Below are 27,677 nucleotides of genomic sequence, written 5' to 3' on the forward strand. Positions count from 1 at the left end.
TCACCCTGGGCTTATAGAATCCAAACTATCCACCTCTAATATTATATCTTCTATATGGCAACCTCTACCATGGTCTTTATAATATAAGAATAATTGGAATGCATGGAGCAAATCATATGTACGTGGACAAGTAGAGAATGGCTCACACCAATCATGAAAGGTACCAATCAAGCCTCTGTTGTAGATTGCAGGTAATGTATTTATTAAGGTTGATGGAACTACATTAATGACCCAAACTGGTTTCGTGCTTAAAGAGAAAGAAAATCCACCATAGAGACAATTCATATCCATTACATTTCGAATATCATGTTCACTAACATTCAAAAGGTTCTAGTATTCTTCTACTTGCTTCTGCCAAAATGTTGTATCTGTAGTGAAATCTGTAGCGAAGATTCCTTTTTTTCGAGTCATTTAGGGAAGACTGATAGGCACTATTGAAAGGGAGGAGGTTGATGGAGACTTTCCTTTTGGGAACTTAAAGTTAGGCAATTTTGTAAAGTCTTATTCCATGATTGATCTGGATCATCTGACTGGTCACATAAAGTCGAACTTTTTTACTGTGCTTTCTAAAATTGGCATTCCCTGTCACCTGGCTTGAACCAAATTGTTGTTTGAATTTGGAATGCAATTAGCTTCCAGCACATTGAATTTTTTAGATTTGTCATGATCTCCCATTGAAGTGGGAAGTCCGTATCCTTCCTATAAGCAAGTGGTGTAGAATAAACGAAGTACCCCTTTGGTCTCAAAAGTTGATCCACTTTTTTTAGCAGAATGTCATCATTTTCATGTCAATTAGCAGGACAACATGAGCAATGAACCATTTCAAATGAATTACTTAGATAGGGCAGTTGTTTTGTTCCCAGAATTGCAATCATAGCACTGATTCCTCGTTCAAGAGAAATTTTAATTTGATTCGCATGCTCATCCTTCAGAGAAAATGAAATTGTCTGTATATCCAATTCAAGAAGATAAGCTGCAAAACTTGCAACACCACAGCCAACACCTAGAACTTGCACCAACTACTGAGCATTGGACTTCCCTATCAATTTAAAAATACATAAAGATTTCTGTACAACTACTCTGAGCTGCTCTTTTCCATCTTTTGCTATTAATAGTTAGGAAATACATACATCTAGTTAATCACCATCTTAGTTTGGCAGGAAAATACTTGTCAAGGAGTGATTGATAGTATGGTTTCACAGCTTCCACATCTACTCTTACTTTTCTCTTTCTGTATAGATCATATTTTCTGAATATTTTGAGCCATTCTAACATTTTGTAATCCTCATCCTTCATCAAGTGTTTATATGCACCAGTTTGATGCAGAGTGAAAGAATGAAATCTGATTATAAAAAGTGCAGCAAGAGGTAATGTGGTATTGTTTATTTTTTCTACCGTGTGCATATATTCATCATGGCCCCATGAAATAATCACATTTTTGAGTCCACAATTTGGAATCATACCATGTCTATCACTATTCTATTGAATAGGCCCAAGAATCATATCGTGCACCATAAGTACATCCTCATAATATGCTTGTTGAGCCTCAAAATATCACAAAGACTGTTCATATAACCGAATAATGATAATTTAATTCTTTAATGATCATTGTTCATCCATTGCTGATCTTGAAAAGCCACAGCTCCTTCATAATCAGAGTTAATTCTTTTGTGACTTGGTAAGATTCAACATAATGTAGGCAGAGTTTTATGATAAAAATATTCATAACCCTATCCTTTCTTATCTTCAAAGGATACTAATCATAATTTGATTTGGAACTATCCCAAATTTTGTTACCTTCATAAGATTATAGTAATACAATACTGCTAGCATTAACGTACCTGCTTAAAGTGATTACTTCAATCAAAGAGCCTTCAGAGAATTGCATCCATAGTCTTGTATTAATAAAAAGACTTCTTTCCAAAGTTCTATTGTTTGGACTTTGCTCAAAACTATAAACAATCTGAGATGTGATTCAATCTGTGACTATCTATAGTCTGTTGTTGAAAGCCATGTTGGCACATATGCATTCATTTAGTATATAAGAAAGGTTTCAACAACTGAATGCACAAGGAATAAAATTTGAAACTTCCAAAACCAATTATGTCAATGTGTTATACATATGTAAACTTTCTGAATGCTTGAAAATCATAATCCCCAACCATTCTTCTACTGAAAAGATCATTAATTGAAAGATCATAATCTTTTCCAGATTGGGGGCTACAACCTACCCAATTAATGAGACCTTGAAAATGTCCCACTCGGCTTAAAACAAGATGGAAAATGAAGGGAAACCTGGCAAAGATTACCTACCTATAAAGACTTAGACCTAGACACCAGACTGACTTGATGACTATATGACTCAATATTGCCAAAAAAAATGGGTGACTTAAAGTCAGGCAACAAAAATTCAAATAATTTTTTTAATTAATAAAAAAATGCAGGGCGCTGATTTTAATCTGGAGGCCACAAAAGAACACAAAAAAATTGCCTTCAAGAAAGGCTATGCAGCGGTGGCTGAATGCCTACGGCAAACTTCCATTGCCCCAACCAAATAGTCTCTTGCATCATGTGTGTAGGTAAATATGCCAAAATATATATTAGAAATTGAATACTTGAGCAACAATTTATTTGATAGTAAAGTGCATGACATTGCAATGCAGCTTGTTAATCACGACACAGATCATACGCAGCATCATGAAGCCCCTGATATGCATTGTACTATTGATGGAGGTGCTCATTTCTTATTTAAAACTAATTATATAATTATTAATACAATTTAACATCTTTAATTGAACTGGGTGTAACCTTTTTGTGTTGAGGATATAGAATCATGTTGTGATGAACAAGTGTCGGAGGATGTTCAGACTGATTAGCAGGTAGATCATGTCGCACATTCAGGTAAAGAAAATCTATGTTTTTTTCTTTTAAATTAATTTTTTGATTTATAGTTCTTTTACTTAAATAAAAACTCATAATTCCCTAATATAAAATGGTGCAAATTTAACTCATGAAGTGCTTATTATTGCAGCGGACCCCCCTTTGGTGCAACGGCCTCATGATGTTCCTGAACGGATGAGGAGGAGACATGTGTTAGAACTAGTAGAGGAGGGGGATGATGAGGACATTGATATTCCTCTTAGAAATTTTATGAAAAAAAGAAATGGCAAGAAAGAAAAAAAGATATGATTATTCATGAATGACTTACTCTTGAATATTGTTAATGAATATTATTCATTAATGTTGGGTGTTAATGAATAATGTGTTAATGAATTATTCATGAATGACTTACTATTGAATGTTGCGTGTTAATGAATTTTTTGTTAATGAATTATTCATGAATGTTGTGTGTTTATGAATTTTATGTGTTAATGAATGTTATCATGTGATTATAATGATTGAATGTTATATTTCAAAAATGGATGAAGTGAATGTTATTAAATGTTAATGGGGATGACGAGAACATTGATATTCTTCTTAGAAATTTTATTAGAAAAAGAAACGGCAAGAAAGCAAAAAAGATATGATTATTCATGAATGACTTACTCTTGAATATTGTTTATGAATATTGTGTTAATGAATTATTCATGAATGACTTACTCTTGAATTATTCATGAATGTTGTGTGTTTATGAATTTTATGTGTTAATGAATGTTATCATGTGATTATAATGATTGAATGTTATATTTCAAAAATGGATGAATTGAATTTTATTAAATGTTAATGGGGAATTTAGAGTGATGTTGGGGGTGGGGGGCGGCGGGGGCAGGGGGGTGGTCGGAGGCGCCAAATGAGCATCCACCTTCATGTGGTTGGCCCTGTTAAGTAGAGAATATTTAACTATTCTCGAAACCAAGTGAAGCTCAAACTTTAAAGATAAGCTTATAGTTAATAGTGACAACAAATTAGCAAGTCGAAATGAAGTTCTTTGTTACAAGTACTTTTTTAGTTTTTAAAGCAGGATATCATGTTTTAATATTGTATTTTTTTTTCTTAAGTTAAAGTATTCTTTTACTATAAAAACATAATTTATGACCATTTTAGTAACTATTCTAAAATCACTTTATGAAAAATCCTGTTTTGGCAAAGATGGTGATATGTGGTGTTGTCTATTCCTTGAGAGATTGGATTGCACAGGTCTATATCTCAACATCAACATGGCAAATGGTGTGAAATTGCACTTTCCTTAGTCATGGTTGCATACCTACTACATTCTTTCATTTCAAAAATGAATAGAAATACCATATCTAGTAGCTTCTCTATGTTGTATTCATTTATTGGTAATGATTGAATGTCATGCCATTTGATGGTAGCTTCTAGAGTTTCATTTAGTTGTAAGGTGTGTCTTATCTTTTCAAGTTGTATAATCGATTTGGTAGTTTGGTATTAGTTGATGATGTCTGGGATCTTCTACCTTCACTGTAGTCTTCATCATCACCCAACTTGTTATTTAGTATTTTCCATGTTATCCTCTATTTCCATGGTCTTTAGCATGGTTGTGTATTTTATCTATCTAGTTCAAAGCCTTTATGCACCTAAGGTGGAAGCCACTTAGAACTAACAGTTGGAGAGATCATGTTTCCCCTCATAAAACTAGAAAATTTCATGAGTTTAAGGTCAGGAAGGAAGAAGTCGTAACATTTTGAGTAGCAAAATATGCTTAAAATTACATATTTAGTTGATTCTTTGGTGAAGTTTCCTATTTCAATTCAACTAATTTTGGTTGTCAACCAAATTCCTAATGCCATTGTATATTGTATTTCAGTGCTACATTTTCATAGGGATCTAAGTAAAATGACAGTTGACTATTATTTATACTTGAGAATTTGTGTTGTGCCTTACTATGATCCTCTGATAATAGAGGAGAAATCAATATGAATTTGTTTCTCATGTCCCATGTTGGATGCTTCTTCTTGTGTAACTAACCACTTTTGATGTGGGTTATGAACTCTGATGCTGGTATGCTATTACATTGCCATTTATTATAGAGTAGATATAATAAGTATCTCTAAATATACTATAAGGATCTCTAAACATGAGTAAAGCAGTATTACATAACGTAGATCTAAACTCAAAATTCATGATGTTTTCCACTCTGGAGAAAGAGGGGAACTTAATATACTCATAACACACCCCATCAGAAGAGATCTATTGGATGGTTTTTGTTGGGGTTTGACTATCCCGATGTAGCACTAAGCTAGGCTTCTAGGTGCTAGGATATTTTCTCTTGTTGGTGGTTCTAGGCCCGCTGAATGCTCTAGATAATTGTCTATCAAATTTTGGTTGAAGGAGCTATGCTTGGGCTGTCAATTCTTATGCAAAGTTTGTCCTATTTTGTGGTGATGACATGGACTTTTATTAGTGCAGAAGTATGGTCTATAAATTCTTAGAGTCTCTAGTGCCTCTAAGATTTACACCATTGGGTGACTAATTCTTTGAAGTCCCTAATGTTTGGTGACATTGAGCTATACCTATGTGAGTTATGTATGGGTTTTCCTTCCTCATCTTCATTTCAATTTTGTGATTTGTTTTGCCTAAGGCCATTGGAAATTCCCTTTGCTAGTTCCTAAAATTGGATGGATCTAGTACAATTTTGGGCTATTCTATATTTGTATTCTAGTTGAAATAGAGATCTCTCCACTTCAATCATGGTTGATGAGAGGCCATGGATGAAGCATTGAGTATGAGGGTTTTCCATTTTGTTGTAGAGATTGCATCTCTATAGGATACATGCCTAATGATTTCCATTTTGTGCTGGATAGGTGATGTCACTTGATGGAGGGCTGTGAAAAATGACCATTTGACAATTAGAGCTTCTGATTTTGTTTTAGATTTTCCTTTTGAGGACTTGTTTTCTAATGAAGGAGAAACTTTTTTTGATTATATTGATGCTTCTCATGCTGTTGGTCTGAGCTAGACTTCTATCGCTTCCATTCTTGTCACAATTTTGGATGTTAGACCATATTTCAGGTGCGATGCCCACTAGCCTTGTGGCCTATGTTGTTGAAGTTACTGTTCCCACTTCTATTTTGAACAAAATTCTACTGATAATGCTAACTCTTAAATAATCACTCTTGGGCCTTGTTGATAGGTTGTAGTGGGGTTTCCTTTGTTGCAATCCTAACAATAGCATTGCTTAGACTTTTGTCCAAGTGCATAGGAAGAGGTTTTTTTTTTTGTTTTGTTGATGCCCTATGTTTATGCTTTCATCCCTTGTTTGTGTAAAGGTTAACAACCCGTTATTTTGGTTGTTATAGAAAAACAACATATCAATATCAACCTTTTAGATTGAACAATACTAGACAAGCAATGATACTATCTTGAAAAATACAAGAAGCCAAGACTACAATATACACTCGTTTGATGAAGCAAATAAAATTCTTCCAACAATAATTAGTCATAACTATCAAAGTGAATTTTTAGGATTGTATAAACACAATTGGAAAATGGATCAAGAAGATTTCATGTCTTTCTCATGGAAAATTTGGTTATTATGTGTAAAATTGGCCTCATTCTTTTAACAATTATTTTCATGTTATCTGTAGAATTTTTTTTATCATTTAAGTTTCTTGTTTTTGCAAGATGAACTACGAGATGCAATGTTACTAGTGTTTGCAAATAAGTAGGATATTCCCAATGCAATGAATGTTGCAGAGATCATGATAAACTTGGGTTGCATTCTCTTAGGTAGCGACACTTGTGAGTATTACATTCTTTATAATTTTCAATATTAAAAATTGTAGATACTAATCATCTATTATGTTGCACTATTTCTACTTTGCATATAGTTTATCATCACTCTAGTAAATGAGAAAAAAAACTGGAAAGTTAAGTGTTGCTTGTGAAATAGCTTGTATCATGTCCTAAGTTATATACAAAGCATTTGTGATAGTTTGTTAGAAATAAATCCTTTTATTTTAGCTCTTATGGCTTTTGTTTTATTTTGCAAGTTTGAAATATTACAGTGGAATAGGGTTCAAGAATTTTGTATTACAAAAATATCTTATTTCTTTATTGATATAGATAGATTGAGGAGGTAAAAATTCAGTTTTGATGCATACTCATATGTAGGATGCAAACTTATTTTGATGTGACATTATGTGTGTTCTCTTTCACATTTTACTATCAATTTTCTATCCAATTTAATGACCCAAAACTACTGAGAAAAATTGTGAAGGTCACAATTGCTATTAAAATCTTGTACTACCATTTTATGTTTATCGCTTACCTATCTGCAACTCCACAATTGATATTGATAGTCTCTTTCCCTCACCATGCAATTGAACTACTTTAGTTTTATTGATGTAGCTGAACTATGAGTGCTTTTTGTGTTCTTGACAAATCGTAAGCTTTCAACTTTTGTGAAGCCATTACAGATGCAAATGAACAACTGGTGAGGTGTCAATTTTAAGACAATTTTTTGTTTCTATAATGTACAATTCAATTGCTAGAAATATTTCATCTAGATTGTTAATTGATAGATCGTTAACTTTTCATGTCATTTTCTACTTTGGTTGGGTAGTTCTCCTTGCATTTGTAAATCATAAATCTTGTTGCAGTCTTTAGCCTAATGACAGTTTGGTATTACATCCAAGGCAATAACATAGTTGACTTAAAACTTTGCTTTAAAAAAAACATCAAGGGATAATATTTGAATTTTGGATATTTGTAAATTACATTGGTTTTAGACATAGTTATAGTTATAGTTATATATGTGCTCTTATATATGATGATGTGATTGGGACTGTAAGTTTTTTTGTCACGTTTATCTATTTGAAAAATAGCTTAAACTATTAGCTTTCATTCATGATAAATAATTCTTTCCTAATTTTATTCTTCCCTATAGGAACCAAAATTTAGATGCGTTGTGCCAATTATTGCAAACGCTTTGCTCTCATAGGAGCCTTTTAAACTACACAAAATTTGAGTTGTAAAGCATAATTACTCGGTGGAGACTCAGGATATCATGCACATTTCTTCCTCCTTCCCATTTTTTTGTATGAAATAAATCATGTGACAAATGAAACAATGGTGTGGAGGTAGAAATGTGCATGATACCTTGACTCTCATGCACCAAGCAATTATGCTTTAGAATCAAGTTTTGTGCAGTTTAGAAGGCTCCTATGAGAGCAAAGATTTTCCAATAACTGGGATAGCTCGTCAAAATTTTTACATATCTTCGTCTCAATTTTGACACAAATGCAAATTAGAATTGGTATTTTGGTCACAAATTTGACACCAAATTGGTCGCCTTTGATGTTGTTTGTATGGAACTAGCATAGAAAAGTAAGGTGTTTTCATCACAATTTCGATGCCAAATTGGTGTAGGTTTACGTCAAAATTTTGACCAGTGGCACCCGCAAATGAGGAAATAACAGTGTCACTTGGACTAGGGAAATCGATGAAATTTGTGTCGGTAAGTCCACCTTTATGAAGTTAAAATTTTGACGCAGAATGTATGTTGCAAAAAACTGACCAAAAAAGACCGATAGCAAGCTTGGTCGCCTTATCGAACTACTCTTGTCAAAATTTTGACTTTTTTGCGTCAAAATTTAGGCCTAAATTTACTAGTGAAAGTAGTGCATGCTGAGCATAAGATGTCAGATAATGCATCTCGAGAAAAATGTATAGTACATGTTGAGCACTAGTATGTGTTGAGTAGATAGTTAGTACTAAGTCACTCCAGTGACAACAAAGCTAATACATGACGAGTGATTTAGATGATGAGTGAACAATGGATGCAGAGTCATTTAGAGGTCATGTTACAACATTGAAGATATAGTGGATGTCGAGTATCAAAGGCTTCAAGTTTTGAGTAAATAGTTTTGGACATAGTTGTTTTTAATAGCACAAACTCCTATGTAAACCATTTTTGGGCTGACTTATGGACTTTTTTACAATTCCAAAAGATAAGAATGAATCTACATTAAGAATCCCTATGCAAAACATGGAACTAATCAAATAAAGGAATCAATTAAGTGGAAAAATGGGTGAATCAGAGTTGTTGATTCCTACCTAACCATAGGTCACCTAAGTATTGTTAAGGAGGGTGAACCCTAAAAGTGTGTGTGAAGATAGAGGTTTACATGTACAAATAGAGCATTCATGGTGCCTAAGGAGATGTGATGAGGTATGAATTAGAAAACCAGTTAGAGAGAATAGAGGAGAGCAAAGAGAGGACAGAAGTGATACATTTGATTAGGAAGAACAAATATACATCAACAAAGAGAAGCTCTGATATCTAGAAGAGAGGTGCTAATCAAAGGATCAAGGCTGAAACATTCTAACAGGTGAATTAGTAAAAATCTCTTAATCGAGTAGTCCTAGAAAGCTTTTTTAAATCCTTTAATAGGGTGCTTACTTTATTGTAATACCTAATAGTCTTTGTAAGCCTTTAAGAGGGTAGACCTTTCACAAGGTAGATCATAGTTTATGATCAAACTTATTATAACCTTAATTGGCTACACTTCACAACTACAATAGTGAAGATTTGTAGGTGTCATCCGCACCCAATTTTACCTTCTCATTGGAGGGTTTCTGGGTAACCAAATATCTTGTGTCATATGTGTTAATTATTTTCATTCTATAGATGAATATGTTTAGTTTGGTATTTCAATTTACATGAAATTTGTGAGATGTAGGTGTGGTGAATATTTTAATGGTTATAGTTTTGAAGTACTAATTCACCCCCCCCCCCCCCGGCCCCCAAGAGTTTACTTTCCCTATTGTTATTTCCAACACAAATGGCACTTTTGTTTCAAATCACATTTAATCTACTATCATTTTTTGCTTTTCCCTATCAATAAGTATCAAGTTGTGACATCAATATCAGTAAAATTCCATCAAAAAATAACTCCAAATCCATTAAAAAAATAACACAATAATATGATATTTGTTTCTATACAATTTGTACAATCACACTAATTAAGGTTTACATACATTGAAGAAGGTGAGTGAGCTAGTACATCCCCACCTATGCCTTGTGGTGTATCCATGTCACCCTATGAAAAAGATTAGTAATTCTTAGCAATCAGTAGTGAAATGAAAGTAATAGACTTACCCAAAATAATATTAACAAAATAGTAAATTGTATTAATAAAATAGTAAATTGTATTATGAAAATATAGAAGGAAAACATATTTCTATAAAAAAATCATGATCCCATCATACTTGAAATTCACCATACATTGACATATATTTCATGTATCATGTCATTGATCATCATCTTCATCCATGTCATCATCATCATCACCATCATTGTACTTGTCACTTTAATTGTCATCATCACCACTACCATCTTCATTGCCATCATCATCATGTTCATCACCATTATCATGACTATCATCACCTTGATCATCACCATCTTCACCAACATGATCATGATCATAATCATCATCACCTTCTTCTTCATCATCATCATTGTGTAACATTCATTCATGATCATCATTTACTTCATCCTCTAATTCTATAGTATCTTCTTCTTCCATCACATTATACTTTATCAGCCTTCCTCTTGAATCATGTCTAACAACAAATGACCAACCTAGTTTATGTGGAATGCCAAAGTAAAGCACTTGCTCACATTGGCTTGGAAGGACATAGGGCTCATCTCCAAATAGCTCAAATGACCTTATATTAATAATTGTAAATCCACTATCATGTTCAATAATAGTTCTATCAAGATCATTTTGATTCAGTCATACCCTATACCATTTGACAACAAATAGAACTAATTTGAGTGAATTAAAGTTGTACTCAAGTATATCACCCAAAATTCCATAATGTCAATTTTTAGATTGTTCAAGATATATGTCATTTCTAGATGAAATATTGGTGATCTTGAAGATTGCACTTATCCCAAAATCACAAGTTTTCTTCATTTCGTCCAACTTTTTATGCAAAATTTAAGGCCATGGTAGTGTTGGAATTATGATATATTTGTCATTAGTCACAACACTTATTCAATTCTGAATGCTTACCGAGCTCATCACCTAGTCTACCATTCACACCGAGCATTCAACGGTTACCTTATAAATTCTGCAGGTAAATAGTTGATACCGAGCATTCCTTTAGAAACTGAGCATATGGGAAATTCAGCAGTATTTACCAAGTTCACAGTGGTTACCGTGCAGAACAGTGGTTACCAAGCAGAACAGTGTTCTCCAAGCAGTTAGTGGTTATCGAGCAGAATAGTGTTCCCCAAGCAATCAATGGTTACCAAGTGATCAAGGTAAATGAAGAACTTAGTGTTTACCGAGTGATCAAGGTAAACAAAGAAATTAGTGTTTACCGAGTGATCAAGGTAAACAAAGAACTTAGTGTTTACCAAGTGAAGAAGGTTATCAATGGATTCAGTTTTTATCGAGTGACACAATATTCACTAAGTCACCAATGGTTATCAAGTTCCAAGCTACTTAGAATGATTAGTATGGATCGTGCCTCTACTCTTATCGAGTGCATGACGATGTAGTGTATTGTAGTGGATGCTAAGTATCAAAAGGTCACCGAGTCAGTTTGTGGAACCTGAGTTTTCTACCACCTAGCCGACTTAGTAATGCTTGTTCACTTGTGTTTGGCCGACCTTGCCAGTGTAAATATTGGAATGGTATATATCATTTGAAATGATGAGATGTTGAATATCATTGGTTGTGTGTGTTGCAATAATTTAAGAAGAGGGAAAGCAAATCACTAGCAAGAATAGAGGAATACAACAAGGTCAACATTAATACAAAAAAGATATATCCATCACATCAAGTGATTAGAGCACAAAGGATCTTATCAACAATCAATTTTAATTAGATCCACTACTTCATCCTAACAGGTGAATCAGTTTGCTAAATCCTTTAACAAGGTAGACTTGACAGTCTTTTGTAAATCTCCTAACAGAGTGCATACTTCATTGTATGTTTGTAAATTCTTTAACAAGGTGGATCTAGCAATTCTACTTGCTCCTAATAGGGAAAATCATCAGAAGTGATCATTGTAAGCCTTAATCGGCCAACTTTATACTGTAGTATTGAAGTTTTATGGGCATCATCCCCACCCCAGATTTACTTTCTAATTGGAAGGTTTTTGGGTCACCAAATTTGTGTGTTCATGTGTTACAAATGTTTATCTTTTCATGCATATAGTAAATTAGATGGATGAATGGTAAAAATATTATTATGCAAAACTGAATTAAAGTTTTAGAGTTACTGATTCACCCCTCCCCTCTCAGTAACCTTGTTAGTCTGGATTATTTCCAACAATTGGTATCAGAGCATTTTGGTTCTCAGGATAAAAGTTTGATAGCTTGAGCAAAGATCAAGGACAATGGAGATATTCAGACTTGACAAATTTATTGAGAATGAAAAGCTAGATCTGGAAATGGCCATGACTCAACTCAATGAAGCAAAAGAGCATCTTTCTCAATCTCTGAAAAGAAGGAAGGAACTTGCAAGACAAATGAATGATCATAAGTATATTGAAGAAAGGATCGAAGACCTTTTACCATCAAGTAGTTCAAATGAAGCTAATGAAGCAATCAAGGAACTCCTAGCAAAGAATGGTTCTCTGCAGGAAGAAGTAAGAAAGCTTAGAAAAGAAATAGAAATCCAATCCATCAGGTTATGTGAAGTTTTGGAATAGAGAAACAAGGAAAATGAAGACTTAGAGGTAATAAATAATCTATCCCTTCAGCATGAAGATCTTATAGGACAACTATCTAATGCAAATGAAGAAATTATGAATCTAAGATCTGAGAATGAAAGTTTGAGAAATGATTTAATCACTGAAAGACAAATCAATGAAAGTTTGAAAAATGACTTAAATGTTGAAAAATAAGTCAATGAAAGGATGATAAAATCTCAAGTAGATATGGATCAATTGAATTTGCAAAATGAACAAAATTTTCATAGACAAAAAGGTAAAGCAGGCCTTGGATACAATGAAGAAGGTGAATCTTCCAAATAGGGTACTCAAAAGAATAAAAGACCTACTTGCAATCATTGTGGTAATTCAGGTCATACATCTAACAGATGTTGGAGCAATGGTTAAAAAAAATTCAATGGTAAATGCTACAATTGCAATCAGCATGGTCACAAAGCAAATGAATGCAAAGAAAAGCCAAAGTTTGCAGGCAAATGTCACAAATGCAAGAAACAAGGTCACAAGGAATTTGAATGTAGATCCAAAGCATTCAATCTAGTAGAACAAGTTATCAAAGCAATATTTGGTTGGGACTACAATACTTGGTGCAGATGTCACTATTGTGGAGAATATGGACACATTGGAATAAATTGTGCAAGGCATCACCTAAGGAAGAAAGATACAACTATAACATGTTAGACATGTACCAAAATTGGTCATATATCCAAGAATTGCATGAATATAGGAAGAGTTGAAGATGAAAAGAAAGCCGGAGCTGACAATATTCGAAAATAGATGAGACAACTGTGGATTCCTAAATCTATCGAGCTAGAAAGTTCAAATAATGGCAATGTCACTCAAGAAGTGGGTGACTCCACCATTTCTAATTAGACTCATCAAGAAGGACTAGGGACTACATCTTCAAGAAATATCCTAAAGTAGTTCCAAAATGTAGAAGTGCAAATGACAAATCAGTATTTTAGATACAAGACATAGTTCACTGTTGTGCATCTACCGAGCAAGGTTGGTTTCAGACTTAACCGAGCTAGGTCGATAATGTGAAAGGTTTTGTTTGTTTACCGAGTTGCAAGGTTTACCGAGTAAGTCGGTGACTATCTGACAAACCCTAAGACATATCAGCTACCTTCATACCCAAGCATTAATGGTAGATTTTTCATCAAAAAGGTAGAATTTGATCTCATTTTTCACTACGAATTTAGAATATATAGAGCGAAGAAATTTCCAAGAGTGCGAAAGTGAGTTCAAGCGATTTGAAGCAATTTTCATGCAAAGAATCTGTTTAACAAAATTATTCACTCATCAAGCAGCAATGGCATCCACAAGCACCAGTAGTAGCAAGGCAAAGAGAGGTTTTGAAATGCTTGTGAAGGGAGCAGAATGGAAAGCACCCAGCTTCAAGCTCGTTCCTGCCATAGCTAAATTTCTCGATCCACATGGAGCCCAATCGAAGATTCCACCAAAGGTACTACTTATAAATGACATTCATACTCATTTCAAATGCACTATTCAAGAGATAGGGACACTAGATATGGATAATTCCCTAGCCGAGTTGTGTGTGGATGGAACCCTCAAACCCGAGTTCAAACATCTGGAAACCAAAGGTTTGACCCATATCCCGCATCTACCAAGGAACTTTCAAATGAAATGGATAAGATACATTTTAAGCCATGTGCATAATGGTCAAATGTGGTTAGAACAACCCATCCTGATAACGAAGAAAATGATTCATAAGATCACGGGTTTGCCAATGTTAAGAAAATCAAAAACAACTAAAACCCTAAGTCGGGATGAACTTCAGAAGTTAACCCTAGCCGAATGGGATGGTAGAGGATTAAAACCTAACAATGTATTTGATATAGAGCTAATATTAAAAATTTATTTAATTGCATATAAGATGTATAGTTCTAGTAGATTGAATAGCGTGCCCTGTGAGGCCATAGATTTAGCCTATAAGGTTGTGAAGAAAAACATGGAGTTTGACCTAGCAGATGTGCTGCTAAAACAACTATAAAAACATGGATAGTATAAGGACCTCAAAAACCAACTCTTGTAAATTTGGTTCTTTGTTAGTTTGTCTATTTTTCTATGTACAAAATTTTTTCCCTTCAAAAGGTACAATTGTATGAAGGAAAGATATTCCAATTTTGTATCAAATAAATGAGTTTGTAGCAGAGATGGGTGAAAATTTTGATAGTATTATGGATAATTATTTTGAAGACTTCAAAGAGAGAATGAATAACTGATTCAAAATTCCTCCCAAGCTTGTTGAGGACTACAAAGATGATGTGTGCTTCATGGTTGACTGTGACAAGGTATACATTCAGGCAGTCATACCCCGAGTTGCATGGGTAAAACCTCTTCCTTATGAGGTAAATATTGATGAAGCTAGAGATATTATAGAAGCACTAGTAAATGAGCCAGTAGACCCTAGGCAACAAATTTTTGAAACCTATGATGAAGCCAAGGCCAGAATTGAGCTTGAAATCAAGCTACCACAGGCCATAAGTAAGGGTAAGAGGAAAATAGCCAAATTGAAAGCTTCTACCGGTCCTCTTATGCTCATGGAAGGAAAAGGTGAAGATGAAGAAGGTGAAGAAGAAGAAGGAGAAGAAGAATCTATAGAGGAATAGCCAAAGAAGAAAGGCAAGGTAATCATCATCAAACCTAAGAAGAAGCCTATTGTAGTGTTTACCAAAAGAACCAGGAAAGGTAAGCAGGAACCTATACTAGTCAGGCTTGCGCCCACGTTCAAGCAAAGGCTCAAACAATTGGAGGAAGGAGCTAGCATCACAAATTTCAAAGCATTGAAATTTGAAACTAGAACTGATGCTGAGAAAATGCAAATTGAAGAATTGGTACTTAGCAAGATGGGTAAATGGAAATACTCCCCATACCAGATTGCACTTCAAATCTCAAAAGAACTACTGGAGAGATTGCAACCGAGATGGGAGTTAGCCACCCAAACCGTAAAAGATATTTATGAGCAATCTCTGAAGAATCTCTGACCAAGTCTCACTGGAGCAAAAGTAAAAGCTGAAATGAAAAACCATGAAGGTAAAATGATGATCAGATTCCACACTTGTTTGATTTTAATTAAAGACATTGAACATGCTGTAAATGATACTACAAACATGTGGAAAAATATCTATCATCTACATAAGCCCAGTGTAGACCTAGTAAAAATCAAAGATGATGATAGCAATAGTGATGATGAGCTTGATAGAACTCCATCCATCACGATCTCACCAAGAGAGCTACATGCACTGATGAAAGAGAAGGAGGAAGAAGCTAAAGAGGCAGATAAAGAAGAGGATGACCCTATGAAAATTGCAACAGCAGTTATTACATCCCTTCCTCACTCTCCACCTAAAATTGTGATATCATCAAGGTTGGAGTCAGCTTCAGCAGGTTTGGTCACATCTACATTAGATATATCATCTGCACCTGCCACATCTCAGCTCCAGGTATCATCAATGGAAGTGTCTACCACTTCATCTACCGAGCTGCATACCTCCACTTCATCTATCGAGCTATAGACAACTTCTTCAATTACCAAGTCATCCACTACAGCAGTCACCACATCAGAAGTATCTATTCCTTCTACAGTAAGTTTTTCAGTTTGCTCTCCAATTTTGTCAACTTTAGCTACATTAGCATCAATTTTTGCACTAGTAAGCTCTTCAATTGTAAATATTCTGGCCTGCACATCAATTCTGGGAAGTATATCAATTTTGGATACATTTAGCCCTGCTCTCAGTCTTCCTTTAGTTGGTCCTATTCCAGTTTTGACAGCCAGTCCAACCTCATCAACCATTGTCTCTATTTTCAAAGGGAAAGATGTTAGTACAGTAGAAAAACCAAAGACTCCATTAAAACTTTTGCTTATAGGCAAGACAATTGATGAGGATGTAGACTTGGATACTAAAATTGTCATTCCAAAGATAGATACAGATACTGCTTCAGTTGATGAACTAAGACTGCTCAGTCAACGCATAGAACTAAAGGCAAAGCAGAAACAACTACGGAATGAGAGAGATAGAGAGTTTAAAATTATTGATGAAGTGAAAAATATAATTACTGAGGCTATAGGTGTTGATTTTGATACTTCTCAACACATTTTGCTACAATTAGAAGAAGCGGTCAATAAATTCAATGAGGATACCTCTGGTCAAGAAAAGTTGATAGAGAAGGCAGAAAAGAAATTTGATAATAAGGTGCTTAAGCACATTGCTCAGCACATAGAAATAAAATAGGTTGAATTAACCATAGTTTTGGCCAATATTAAAAATTATATTAATAATGTGACATCTCTTTTTTCTAAGCTCTGTGATGTTATCGAGTATACTAAGGAGATAAGAGAGAAATTGAATAAGATAGATGAGGATCTGAAGGCAAGCGCACAAAACCTGAAGCTTGACCCCAGTTCAACCTCATCTCATCACTTCAGGATCAAATTTTTGTTAAAAAAATGAGCAAAATTGCTGAGAGAAGAGTCAAGGATCTGATCTACATTGTTAGATATTCAAAATATGATCCTTCCTGTCATGGACACAATGCAAAAGCACATTGCCCATTCAAAAACATTGATCCATGACAACAATTTCTCCATTGCAGACCATGTGATTGAACTCTCTACAGAAGTTCAAATAGCTCTATCCACATGCAAAATCCTACAAGAGAGTTGGGACAAAACTCTGCAACTCATTCTTCAGGTACATTCAGAGTTTATCTCACATTTTGGTGTTTCTATGTAAATACATTATTTTTTATTCTTTGGCATTATTTTCCAAAAGGGGGAGAAAGAGATACTCAGAAAGAGTTATTGGTGAGATAAATGTACAAAATAGACAAAAACATACTGTAAATAAAAGTCATATAACTCATGTAAATATCTTGTGTATATTGTATGGGGGAGTTATATGTAAGGAAGCCATGTATATTCAGCAGAATCAATTGTCAGTATGTTAGATATTGTATATAAGTTTTGGCTCATAAATGTTTTTGTCACTAATGGCAAAGGGGGAGATTGTTGGAATTATGATATATTTGTCATTAGTCACAACACTTATTCGATTCTAAATGCTTACCGAGCTCATCACCTAGTCTACAGTTCACACCGAGCATTCAGTGGTTACCTTATAAATTCTGCAAGTAAACAGTTGATATCGAGCATTCCTTTGGAAACTGAGTATATGGGTAGTTCAAAAGTATTTACCAAGTTCACAGTGGTTACCATGCAAAATAGTGGTTACCGAGCAGAATAGTGTTCTCCAAGCAATTAGTAGTTACCAAGCAGAATAGTGTTCTCCAAGCAGTCAGTGCTTACTGAGTGATTAAGGTAAACGAAGAACTTAGTGTTTACTGAGTGATCAAGGTAAACAAAGAACTTAGTGTTTATCGAGTGATCAAGGTGAACAAAGAACTTAGTGTTTACCGAGTGACCAAGGTAAACAAAGGAATTAGTGTTTACCAAGTGAAGAAGGTTATCAATGGATTCAATTTTTACCGAGTGACACAATATTCACCAAGTCACCAATGGTTATTGAGTTCCAAGCTACTTAGAATGATTAGTATGGACCGTGCCTCTACTCTTACTGAGTGCATGATGATGCAGTGTATTGTAGTGGATGCCAAGTATCAGAAGGTCACCGAGTCAGTTTGTGGAACCCGAGTTTTCTACCACCTAGCCGAATCAGTAATGCTTGTTCACTTGTGTTTGGCCGACCTTGCCAATGTAAATATTGGAATGGTATATATCATTTGAAATGATGAGATGTTGAATATCGTTGGTTGTGTGTGTTGCAATAATTTGAGAAGAGGGAAAGTGAATCACTAGCAAGAATAGAGGAATACAGCAAGGTCAACATTGATATAGAAAAGATATATCCATCACATCAAGTGATCAGAGAACAAAGGATCTTATCAACAATCAGTTGTAATTAGATCCACTACTTCATCCTAACAGGTGAATCAGTTTGCTAAATCCTTTAACAAGGTAGACTTGATAGTCTTTTGTAAATCTCCTAACAGAGTGCATACTTCATTGTATGTTTGTAAATCCTTTAACAAGGAGGATCTAGCAATCCTACTTGCTCCTAACAGGGCAGATCATCAGAAGTGATCATTGTAATCTTTAACTGGCCAACTTTATACTATAGTATTGAAGTTTTGTGGGCATCATCCCCACCCCAATTTTACTTTCTAATTGGAAGGTTTCTAGGTCACCAAATCTGTGTGTTCATGTGTTACAAATGTTTATCTTTTCATGCATACAGAAGATTAGATGGATGAATGGTAAAAATATTATTATGCAGAACTGAATTAAAGTTTTAGAGTTATTGATTCACCCCTCCCCTCTTAGTAACATTATTAGTCTGGATTATTTCCAATAGGTAGTACATAGTTTTGTGGTGTTTGATCTACAATTATTCAAACATGTCAAGATTATTTGGATTGATTTGTGAGTTGATATTAAACTTATAGGTCATGATTGCTAATCTTCTATGTACCTTTCTATCTCTTAATCCATATGCTAGATCAAGTACCATGGGCATAACATTGGGATCTCCATTACAATGGTCTTCTTTAACCAATGATGCAATACAGTCCCATCATAATGAGTGACAATTTTCTTGAGACTGTTGAATCCATACAATCATTTCATATACAAATGTAGTGTATCCCACTCACAACCAACTATAAAAAGACAACTAGACTAGTTAGAAATGTTATGCCCCACTTGGAGATCCTTGGAACAAGGATAAATATAAAATAAGATATATTTTTAAAGCAAGTATGAATACATATGACAAAATCATACAAGGATCACAAAGATCACAATGAAAGACTTAAAAAAACATCCAAACACCAACAAATCTCCAAATGCCACTACTAACCCAAAACAAGAAACTACGGAAGGACATATACGATTTTGAATCTGAAACATTCTGAATTTAAAATCCAAAACCAAGGGATTTAAGAACATCATAGAGGGTAGTCAAATCACCTCTTGAAAATTTTCAAACAAACTGAAAAGTGCCGACTGTTCACTTGAAAGTGCCGATCCTTCTCGAAAGATCGTATGATATGTTACCAATATTGTATGATGGTTCCTCAAAGTCAGTGTGATACTTTCAAGTATCATGTGATAGTTTTCCTAAAGGTGTGCGATACTTTCTAGTATTGAACAATTCTTCTTCTTTAGGGATGTGATATTTTATAAGTGTCACCCAATACTGACACATGGTCACCTAGGAAAAGAAAGAAACATTCCAAGGACAAATAGAGGAACAAAACAAGGATTCAAAACCTCCACACTTGGGAGTATTGGATCCACAATTGAGGCACAAACACTTGAACATAATATCTGAAAGACAGAAACTACATCTAAACATCTAAACCTAGCAATGAAGGAAAAGAACTGAAGGCAACATCACAATGAGCTAAAACAACAAAGTATACAATTCCTCCCAACCATAATAGCATCATGAGACCTCAAAGGTCCTAGCCATCCCCGAGCATAACATCCTAAACTGCCAACTAGATAGTCAGAGATGTCTTATGAGAATGTCACTACTAAAGCATAATAACATCATAAGAACAGGAAATCTAACATGCTAAACCAATAAGCAATAGATACTCCAACTAAGAAAATAACATCATCTAATCATATGCTAAACATCATAATAAGGGAATGGGACAAATAAACTAACATCATCTAAACATGAAATCCAAGCATTCCAATGAAAGCATAAATCACAAGAAAGCATACTTTGGATCCTAAAGTGTCTAGTGAAAATAGCAAGCAATGATCAAACTAGAGCAATAGACCATCATTGTACACCGATCCCCAACAGTGGTGAAGGTAGTTATGCCTCCCAACCACTTGGAACCCATAGGTCCACTCCTATCATGTTGATGGAGATGATGATCCAACTACAAACACACATAAAGAAATGTCCATGGCTATCACACACACCAGATAATAATGATGACTGAAACCAAGAACATGATACAATGAAAGTACTACAAGTCCTAGCCAGACACTCAATGGAAAACTATGTAGGGGCTGACATCATGGAGAATCACTCTACATCGAAAAGCCAAAGCTTAGATTGTGCGGCTCAACTCCCCAATGGAAGGCTCTCGCACTAACATTTTATTATTTTAATTTTTATTGCCACCCAATATTTTATTTAGTTATCATTTGATTAAAACTTATGCATGCCAACCCTTAGGAAATAGTCATTGACCTATGGAGATAGAAGCTCCCACTATATGCTACCCTAACCCACCCATGCTCATCTAGATATGAGTTCCTATAGGCATGCATATTCCCAACCCAATCCAAAATGATCATAACTCCTACAAAACCCTAAAATATTAGGCCTCGCAAGTCACCTGATGAATACATCCACATTTGCTCATGTCTAGTGCACCACCATCACAAAGATCATATCACAAATACTGGATGAGAACACAAGCAAAATAATACTCAACCAAAAATAACCTTGAGAGGATGGATGTGGCACACATCCCAATACAACATAAAAGTGAAAAAATAATCTAATTAGCATCCCAATGGATGATCTAGGTCCACAACCAACATCATACAAAAAAACCTAAGAAAACTAGGTGGCATGAAAATCGAGGTAAAAACTCCAAAAATTGGAAACTAAAAAAATAAACCCCATTTGATCTTAGGGCACAAAAGCCACAAAAATCCAATAAATTTTGGCTTCAAATATCATACGCAAAAATGGCTAGTATAACAATGCAAAATCCCAAAGCCTCATCCCAAAAATAGGGAAAACATTCATACTTGACCAATCAAGCAAAACCAAAAAACATGAAGGGGAACACTAGCTCTCAGCCTCCTTACACACAACTACTAGAAATAGAATTAGAAATGAAGCTGAAATAAGAAAACAAGAGAACCCTACCTGACAGCAAAAGAGGTTGAAACAAGAAACAACACAATAAAATAAATAACCCACAGAAGTTGTTGGAAATCATGACAAAGCAAGGTCTCTCTAAGCTGGATCCAATGAGACTAATCTCATGAAGATCCCATGCCTGTAGCTCTCACAATGACTAGAAAAATAATCCTCTAAAAGAGGATTTTGGAAAAAGTTCTCAAATTTACAATTTCCAAAAGTGAGAAGTAAGAAATTTTTCCTCTTTCAATACTTATTCACTTTTTGAGTGAACAAATGATTAGGGTAAATAACCAGTTTAACTAGTTAGACCCTAAATCAACCCCAAAAAAAATAGACTATTCCAAGTAATTGGAATTCATCTATGGCAAAGCTTTCAGAAATTAAAAATTGAATCAATTAAAGCTTGAAAACCCAAAAATCATAGAATTTCCTTAACAACTTGCACAACAATGTGAAACTCTAAATGCTTAGACATGTTTATTGGTCTACTCACATAATGCAAATGAGTTGGATTCATCAAATCACCAAAAGGTTTAATTAAAACATTAAAATAAGGCACATCAACAATATAGGGACAACATTGGTAAATATGAACAACTGAATCACTAACTCCATGTGCTACTACCAAGGATATAAATCCTGCACACTAAAATACATAATCAACTACCATTGCATATAATAACTTAACTGAAGCAATAAATGAATTAAATACCTAATTTAACCATTTATTCAATTATACTGAAATAATCCATTTACATCACTCATGCTCACATAAAGCATAATGAAGCAAAAATGAAGTAAATAACCATAGCATTAAACCCAACATATAACCAAATCATAGATATGTCCAAATATTGGATAACCAGATATCATCATAAAACATACTGTCATCTCAAAATGGTATCAACATGAAAATATGATCCATTGCATAGCATAGTAGTATAGAATCCATGATACTAAAATCAAATTATAACATCTGACCCTTAGGTCATCTCAAATACAAAAAAAAATAGCATGAGTACAAGTATCTCTCGAATCAAAATAAATAAGGAACAGACTGCAAACACAAGAGGTACTAAAAGAAACAACTTATATTGATGATAGATAAGAATTAATTAACTACAATAAAATCTTATAATTACCTCTCACTTTTCTCAATCTACCTTTCCCCATCAATTACACCCCTTGAAATTTGTTAATGGAGTTGGAATCCCAAATGCAATCTGAATGGATCTCTTATGAAAATTTGGGAAGATATTTACTAATGTACACTATGGTCTAGTATACCATATATCCTTCTACCATAGAACCCTTAAGATGTTCTCTTTGTCAAACCAAGCCGTTCATAAATTTCAAGTGCCTCTCAATCATCCACATTGACCTAGTTTGTACAGGTCCACACAATTCAATCTCCTTAACTTGATGTATGAGGTAGTGTTCTTGATTATTAAAAAAATTTGAAGGTAGACACCTTTGCATTTCACACATAAGCTGTGGAATTTTTCTCTTCCAATATTTAATATTTTTTTTATCAAGTTCTTTAGATGATAACCACCTAAAAGAGATTCAACATGCAAGAAAATATAAATGAGATTTTAGATTAAAAATACAATAAATTACACAAAAAGTAAAGCAAGTCATAAATATAATATATGCACAACAAATCTAAGAAATAACACTTCTAACCTCATGTATTTTTCAAGATCATATATAACTTGTTTAATATTGTTGTCAAACTGGTGTGGGAGGGATAGAGGTAGGACATATTGCAATCAAATTTAAAAAGGTCTTTTCAATATATTATGAAATAATACAATAGGTAATACATGTAATTTTACAAATACATTGTAAATAAAGAACATGACTTACCTTAATGAAGGTATCCCAATCATGTGTTTTCAACCATGGCCCAAAATCACCCTTTTTTCATACAAGATTGCTTATATTTGCAAAAAATCCTATGAAATTTTTTGTTTTTTTATGACTTCTTTTAATGCATCACTTTGTTGCTCTATTAATAACCAAGGGCACTCATATTTATGCGGTCTCCATTGCTATTTGATTCAATGAAATTTTTCAATGCATGATTGGATTCATGAATGTCATTAGAAATTTTGACAAATCTTTCTCTATCACACCTTCCATCCAATATTTTCCATAGTGTCTTTGTTACATTCTTTCGAATATACATAGCATCAAACAAATGCACAATTGGGAGATCTTTTTAGCATGGTAACCTACTAAATTGAGTAGGATAACTTTTTATTCCTCAAGAAGTTAGTCATTGATTCCTTGATGACTTTTATGAGCATCATTTATATTATTACTAAATAAAAGACAATATCAAAATATAAATCTCAAACTTTGGACCACAAACTGGACATTACCTTCGCGATTTAGTCAATCATATTCCAACTTTCATAAATGAGGTTTCATTCTTCATGGTCTTGATGTTATCTCTTCTTTCCCATTAAAAAGATGTTTTTCAATAATTCTATACTTATGATTATTGTGGAGAAAGTTTCAAAACTCATTGAACACCTACTTTCCTAAACTTCTTAAATGATGAGATTTCATCTTTGGACCACAAATTAAGCATGCAAATTTTCCCTTTGTCTAAAAACCTAAAAGATGATCATGTACAAAAATCATGCACAACTTAAACATACAACAATAATGTGTAAGCACTATAATAAACCAAAAATATGTGACCTTAAAAATATAACATACTGCAAAAATGACTTAGCCCAGGGGCATCATTTATTGTGCATACAAGCATTGCATGGAATTGAAATTGTATGTGTCCTATTGGTCTAGAGATTTCATATATAGTGACCCCATTCCATAACTTCAATAACTCATCAATAAGGGGCTCAATATACACATTCATCTCTTTAACTTGGTACTTACCTAGTAATTGAATGAATAGAGACATTACATAATTATTATGACCACTTTGATGCACTGTTTATAAAACTATTAAATAAAAAAATACCTGGTACAATCTTTAAAAATATTATGTGCTCCCTCTTTATGGACATCCAAGGAGGAATGCTATTGTTAATAACAAAAATAGGCCACACTAAGTAAACAAATCTCATATCTCCAAATGGATTGACACTATCCACTGTCAATGCAAGCTTGAGATTATGAGGTTATTCTTTAAAGTGCGGCTATGTTTTTTCTATCTCTTTAAATGCAAAAAAATCTATAGGTATTCAAATAATTTCATCTTGACTTCTATTGTGTGCATGGTAATCCATAAATTGCACCAAGCTAGTGCACCTAAGTAATTGTTCAAGACGTGGAATAATGGGAATGTACCAAAGAACCTTGGGAGGCTCCTTTTTTGTTATTTGATCTAATTGATATCTACTAATAAGAAAATTAGGGCATTCTGTTGAAAATTCATGTTGTTTATGATATAGAATGTGATCATTGGGACATGCATGTATTATCTGATACTTCATTCCAATTTTGATTCATAATGGTAGATAATTCTTGGTACGAATAAGGTAGAATGTTTGATGGTGGTAACAAAAACTCACCTATCAACCTAAAACAACAAAAAAGTCTCACCCTCAATTTGATATGATTTTGCATTCTCATAAAAAGGGAGTGAAATCAAAATCTTAGTCCTTCCTTTTATGGTCTGGGAGGTTTCTCTAGTTTATCCAGTTTGTCTTTCCAGGTCCCTAACTTGGGTCTGATGGTTTTAGATCCTTTACCTGGTTCTGTTGTAATGCTGGTTTCAGGTCCATTTAAAACCTGGTAGAGCTTCATGGTAAATCTTTCTTTATATTGTAAAGGGTTTCGGGGCCCCTTCAAAACCTGATTTTACCTTAATCTAAAAAATATATGAGTTGTTAATATAATGAATAGTAATGGTATGCTAACATTGAAGATGACAAAAATGACATATCTTAGCATACATGACATTGCTACATTGGATAAACCATTGATAACCTTCAAGTTCACCAACAACACTATAACAAAGAGGAGAGTTGTTTGGGAGCCTTAGTATAGGTGCTTGTATGCCTTCTCAACTAGAGGCATATCAAGATCATTTTTATCATCATTATCAAATGCATTAGAACCATCATCGTGAGCATCTTCATCAATTGCACCAATACCATCTTATTTAATCATGTCCTCTGATACATTATCATCTTCTTCCATGGGAGTGTTATTCTCAACTTGGATATTCACACCTCCATGTTTCTCTAGTTTAAAATCCACATTCACCAATAGATGAAAATCGTGGCCCCCTTCAACATGACCATGTTTCCTACAATGACTTTGCGATGTTGTGATTAGAATTCTTCAATTCTTTAAGCCATTACACTTTTTGTAAGGATAGTTATATTTATCAATTTTTCTTCAGAACTGAGACCACAATCTAGAAATTGTCTCATTATTTTGTTCTTGGTTCATATTGCCAAGTGTGGTCTTTCTTCATAGGGAAATATGCTTGCAAAATTATTGGACATGTTGTACTTAATGTTTATATCTACACATATGGTTTTGAAAGAAAAATTTGGTGTAATTAATGTATATCTCTACAAAAGTATTGGACATGTTTTACTTAATGTTTATATCTACACATATGGTTTTGAAAGAAAAACTTGGTCTAATTAATATTTATATCTACAAAAATATTGGACATGTTGTACACAATGTTTATATATGCACATATTGTTTTGAAAGAAAAAATTGATCACATTGCTCAAATTTAGCCATATTATAATCAATGAAACATTGTCCACTTGCAATGCTCTTTTTAATATACTCCTTTGTGTCACTTCATTCTTAATTCTTCTTGAAGATGTAAATTCTTAAATATGTTTTATTTCATTGGTTTCTAAACTTTATCACTAAAACACCTCATTCTTGGTTTTTGAGTGTTTTAGTGTTCAATAAGGGAAAACATGTTTGTTTCACCTTAGACACAAATTTACTACCATTCCTAAATTTTTGGGATTAGTTAGTGTCCATTATGATAAAAAAATGCAAAAAGTTGTCGTATTTGACAAGAAATTGCAAATATGCAAAAATACAATTTAGGAAAAGTTGTCAAAAATGTCTTTATGGACTCCCAACATTCATAACCATAAAAATTTAGTTTGAACCAATTTGATGAAGGTATTTAAGACTCATTGTGTCTATTTAATAACTGGCCATCAAGTTGTACGGAAGAATCAATATTTAATGAAGGGAAAAACCTATTTTCTAGAGAAAATTTTTTTTGTATGACTCTGTACAGGTTGGTATAGATAGATGATGCACATGTGAACTTGGATTCCTATGTTACCTTTCATTTGTAATTGATTTGGTTGAATTTGATTGAGTTTTGAGGTAGTTATAGTAAATTTTCTGACTACGGGTCTGAAACCCTCATTTCAAGGATTTGAAGCCAAGAAATGGCCATAATTTGAAATTTCACTCTTGAAAATTGATATTCTTCACTCAAATGAAAATAGGTAGGATGCATTTTGAGACTCTAAAGGCTCAGGATAGGAAAAACCCATTAGCTACTTCAAACTTGATGCCCTAGGCTAAACATGACTATGTATTTAGTCGTAGAATGCATTGTTTGAGCAAGTAACCAGCAAGAGAAGAATGTGGGCCAGATTTTTTGTATGGAATAGTTCATTCTTTGTCTATAGGAGTTAACCAAACTAATAGATCAGTTTTATGCATCCAATGGAGCCAATTCTAGCAAGCCCTAGCCTAATTTCTAACCTATAAAATAAAATCTAGAAAATCCTAAATTAGAAGTAATTATAGTTTGGACTATAGTAAGAGTTGTCAAAAAAACTCATATTTGGAGAGTTATTCCCTATAAAATAGGATCCAAAAAGTCCTATTAAAACATTGAACAAAATGTGTGTGTGTGTGTGTGTGTGTGTGTGTGTGTGAGAGAGAGAGAGAGAGAGAGAGAGAGAGAGAGAGAGAGAGAGAGAGAGTAACATGGTATCTTGTGTATAATAATTTTGAAAATTTATGTTTGGTTCTTTCTAAATTTCTACCAAGAATATGATCCTTAGAGATTATTGTCTATTAGTGAGATTGGTTTTTGGGCTTGCTCTT

The 27,677-nt window shown here is 33.8% G+C and overlaps 1 pseudogene; it reads right to left on the bottom strand.

Moving 5' to 3' along the window:
* On the bottom strand, window positions 1-25,370 carry LOC149552124 (putative methyltransferase PMT7 pseudogene; annotated as a pseudogene).
* Between the last annotated feature and the right edge of the window lie 2,307 nt (window positions 25,371-27,677).

The sequence above is a fragment of the Cupressus sempervirens genome, chromosome 6 (assembly GCF_028749045.1).
Source record: "Cupressus sempervirens isolate cs-2001-9-10 chromosome 6, ASM2874904v1, whole genome shotgun sequence".
NCBI classification, from domain to species: domain Eukaryota; kingdom Viridiplantae; phylum Streptophyta; class Pinopsida; order Cupressales; family Cupressaceae; genus Cupressus; species Cupressus sempervirens.